We start from the raw sequence: 4,710 nt of genomic DNA on the forward strand, positions 1-4,710 counted from the left end.
TGTTCTTTGCAGGATGTCATTCCCATTGTGGTTGTAAGCATCGTAGCTTACTAAAGGCGGTATTAAGGATTTATTATTCCTAACAGGCTCATTTTCGTGCGACTTGGTAGAGGATGCGCCGGCCATGCGAGGAACAGTGCTTGGCACTGCGCCATGGCTCTTACAGTCAACACCGACGCTTCTACTCATATGGGGGGGGGGGGGGGAGGGGATTGGAGATCGTTGTTCGAAACGCCCGATCAGTTTTACCTCCCGCGATTGGCCTAGGTCGTGCCAACGGGTGCGGCTGACGACGTCTGCGCGGCATAGGCCAGTCGCGTGAGGCGAAACTAAACGCGTGTTTTGAACAACGATGTCTGATCGCGCCCGTCACCCGCGAAAATTGGCTTCAGATGATCGTAAACCTTTCAAGACCGCTTCTAGACCAGCTTTTTGATAACGTCCTAAAAACGTTTAGAAATTGGTTACGAATAGTTTTGGCAAAGGGATTACTTGTGTCTTTCCCAATCCTATTTCTAGACCAGCTTTTCGAATACGTCTTGCAGACCTGTTCTAGATCGTCTCAAGAAAGTAATTAAGCCGGACATTAGCAGAGATATACGACGTTTTCCCGCCGAAGTTCTCTCATTCGTGTCTTCTTTAACCCGTTTTTATCGTCTTGGATAAACGCTACGAAAACGTTACGTATCTCTTTTGTGATACCTGGGATTTCAGACGTTCTTATACATTGACCCTATGTAGCCGCGAAGTCGTCCGAATATCTGGCGTCCGGAAAATTGCTCGTCGACTGTACTCTGGCAACTCCTCCAGCCGACGACGCAGCGTCAAAGACCATTCGTTCCTCTCTGTTACTCGAGACAGCATTACCGCGACTTTCGTTCCTTTTCAGTAAAATTAGATAATTTTCCCTGATAGAGGCACAAACTCCCTGAGTTTTCCCTGACCTTTTCCAGACTGCTCAAAACCCCCGAGAATTCCCGGTTTTCCCGATTGGTAGACACCCTGAAATGTTTTAGGCAACAGACAAGGCGTGTTCAAAACATTTTGGTTAAAGCAGCCATTTGCAGCCGTCACGAACGATGACGATTGCACGCCTCGACTGTGTCGGTAGCGTGGCCGAGCGGTCTAAGGCGCTGGTTTAAGGCACCAGTCTCTTCGGGGGCGTGGGTTCGAATCCCACCGCTGCCAGATCTTTTTTCTGCGTTAATAAAGGTTTTTTTTCTTTTTTTTATCACTGAAATAATTGCTGTATACGGTGATGCCATGCTCGTGGCCCCGGACTTGGAGGACCATTGCAAGCTGGTGAAGCAGGCCAGGGAATCATCAAAGGCCAATGGCTACCTGGACTGAGGAGGCCACTAATTCACATTATCAAACGTTTGTTCTCTCTCTTACCTTAACTGTTTCATCGCAAGCAACGAAGCAAGTATTACACGCGTCCGCGGCGTAGGCCTTTCTCAGCATAGTATCCTCCACTTAGTCCACCAGACGGTGCCGCCATTTGCACCGCAAATAACAGACCTTTGCACCTCTAATTCAACAAGCGCCAGTGCATCGCCAATAAAAACACCAACTTTTACACCTAAGATGGACAACTATTGCATTTTCATCAGACCGATAAGGATGTGAAATTTCCCGTGGCAAAGAATGCTTAGGCTTAAGTAGACAATGGTGACATTTTTTCTCGCCGCATCCGGCCCCTTCAATACAATCGTACCGATTGAGCCGGAACCCCGGGCACGAGCGCGCCTCGACGGAGCAGAGCGGTCGAAAGTGAACACCAATATACCTACGTATACCACAATACCGAATACCTCGTAGATATACTACAAGTATGCCTACGAACACCAGTAGCGCGTGAGGCCGACACGCTCTAGAGAACTTAAGGCCTTCTGGCTGTACCTTCTCCCCCTGAGCGACGTCACGCAAAAGAGGCCTACATCGAAGTTCCGTGCAGCGTGCTACGAAGCTACGAGCAGCGCACCTGTGTTGAAAATGAGGCGCGGAAGACCCACTGGACGACAACGGCGATAACAATTCGATTAGTTCCGGGAACCCTGCCACTCCTTGGATAGCTTTCATAATGGGAACAGCGCGAACAAGACGACGACGGTGTGAAAGGACACAGGACTAGCGCTGACTCACAATTACGTTTACTGAAACACACGTCAGGTATATAAGCAACACAAGCGATCACATGGTCAATCAAGGAACGCACAACCGGGCCACGTGTATACAGGGCATCCGTTACCGTATCGAGCTATCTAGGTACGTTAATTCCTGCAGAGAAATAGCGATCGAAGGCTGGCTAATGCAACACGTGCCATTTCGCTCAATGTGGGCTGCTTCCATGACCAATCTGGTGGATGCATCAGTATGTTCAAACAAAATTGTTGCCTCTTTGAGCAGAGGCTTACACTTACATTGCCGGCAATGAGCAGACACATGCGTGTAATCATTCTTGTCCAAGGACAATTCATGCTCTCTAAGTCTTACATTTATGCACCGGCTGGTTTCCCATGTACACTCACCCACACTTGAGCGGGAAAGAGTACATCACATTGGTAGTGCAGCCTACATACTTGTTAACATGTTTCACTTTGCACCTTACGTTAGGATTACATTCTGCTCTACTTTCTCGCCTTTCAACCGCCGGAGAAATAGCACTCAATTTTCCAGGAGCCGAAAAGACAACCTGTGCCCCATAACAACCTGCAACGTTCTTCAGGCCATGAGATAGGCGATGTGCACAGGGTACAACTTCCACGTTCTTCCTGCTATTTCCTTCGGCCTTCTGCCTCCTCGGGTTTTTTACCCGTTAATTTAATTTCTCAGAGCTGCCCATTATTAAGCTACCCGGGTACCCAGCTTCCTCCAGCCTGACTACCTGACGTGCAAAGGCATCACTCATTGCATGCCCACATGTTTATACCAGGACGGCACGAAGTACGGAGATGCAAATGGCATTTTTTACTACTTTACAAAGACCTGAGGTGAAATTCAACAGGTGCTTGGCAGAACGGGGGAAGCATTCCCAACAGACATGATCGTCTAGAAAACATAGTCTAAGGTCAAGGTATTGTGGTTCATCCTCTTTTGGTTGCTCCGAGGTGAACCTCAAACCCTGACCAAGCTCATTAAAAATATCCATTATTTCGTCCACCTGGTTAGTAGAGTCGTCTCTGTCCATTAAAACCAAAAGATCATCAACATATCTGAACGTCTTGATGGCTATCCCAGAAAGGCGCCGGTCTAATGCCACATTCACCTGCACCGAAAAAATGCTACTCAGGATGGGGGCCACTCTAGATCCGATACAGATACCAGCCTTTTGTATGAAAAGCGAGTCATTCCATCCAATCATTGTCGACTTCAGGTAACATGACTAAAGTTCAAGAAACCTTTCAACAGTAGCACCACATTTTTGGACAAACCGCATTTTATCATTCTGCTCCATAATGCATGCCTTGACACTGCACAATAATTGGTTGTGAGGCAAAGGATAAAAAAAGATCCTCTATGTCCACACTAAAAGCGGCACACCTTCCTGGATTATTTTGTGAGAGGTATTCGACAACGCTCTCAGAATTCGGGATAACCAGAGGATCGGCCAGGTTTAGCGAGGCAAGGTGGACTTGTAAAATCGTGGAAACTTCGCTTTGCCAAGTGTTCCTTTCAGTTAAGATGACCCGGAACGGTATCTCCAGTTTGTGGGTCTTCACAGTGAAGAATACCTTTAACTGTCCCTCTTTTGCTTTCTTAACACGCTTGTGAAGGCCTTCTAGGCTTAAAGCATCAAGAAGTGCCACTGCTTTTTCCTTCACTTAAGCTACATTATCTTTCACTTCTTTAAAGTTCTTGCCAATAGCCAAACTTGCCTTATCCTGATAAACCCCTTTAGGTGACACCACAAAAGAACCTTCTTTGTCCAAAACAGCGACCCTTAACCCATTGTTCACTAAAGAGTCCACAGTTTTATCCAACAGGTGGGCTTTATCACCTCTAGTTTTAGCCCTGGCGCACACATCAGTGCACTCCAACACACACCTTGGCTGAACGCTTTCATCAGTCCTTGCTATAGATCAAGCAAGTCCCACCTTTTCAGCCGGTACCAAACGGGGTTCAAAGCAATGTTTTGGACCCAAATCAAGCAATTTCTTGTGGTCTTCCGGTAGTGTGGCGTCACAGATAAGCTGTACTTGCCCTTTTCGCTGAGAAGGCTTCTTGATATGCTTCTTTGTAGGTAGGCTCCGTCGCGTTTGATTCCATAGAAACTCCGTGGTTTGATGCGTAGTCCTGCACCACTCCTTGTAAGTTGCGCCCAACACTTCTGCAGACCCCACTTCACACGAAGTACGAAGGCAATCTTGGAAGAAACGGGCTTGTCGCCACCACTCATAGCACAAAATCTTCTTTAATCTCCGGCAATGTCCAGACGATGGGCGTAAGAAACTGCCAACTGACGGCGCATCTGCGGAGCACGTGCCCCGCTTGGCATACGAGGATGCCACCCTCGCCGTGCACACACAAACCACTATGGGAGAGGCCAAAAGCACCGGGTTATTAAGAAAAGTGCGTTAAAAAAAAACACGGCCCGATGTACAAGAAATATACTGTATTAAAGTGGAAAGTTGGGCGAGTTGGTATACATTCATAATGGGAACAGCGCGAATAAGACGACGACGGTGTGAAAGGACACAGCACGAGCGC

At 47.6% G+C, this 4,710-nt stretch overlaps 1 non-coding gene across 1 annotated transcript; it reads left to right on the top strand.

Moving 5' to 3' along the window:
* The first annotated feature begins 1,106 nt into the window (after nt 1–1,106).
* On the top strand, nt 1,107–1,188 carry TRNAL-AAG (transfer RNA leucine (anticodon AAG)). Its single transcript has one exon. It is a non-coding gene; the product is annotated as a tRNA-Leu (tRNA).
* Nucleotides 1,189–4,710: the final 3,522 nt, after the last annotated feature.

Source organism: Dermacentor andersoni, chromosome 3 (assembly GCF_023375885.2).
Source record: "Dermacentor andersoni chromosome 3, qqDerAnde1_hic_scaffold, whole genome shotgun sequence".
NCBI lineage: Eukaryota > Metazoa > Arthropoda > Arachnida > Ixodida > Ixodidae > Dermacentor > Dermacentor andersoni.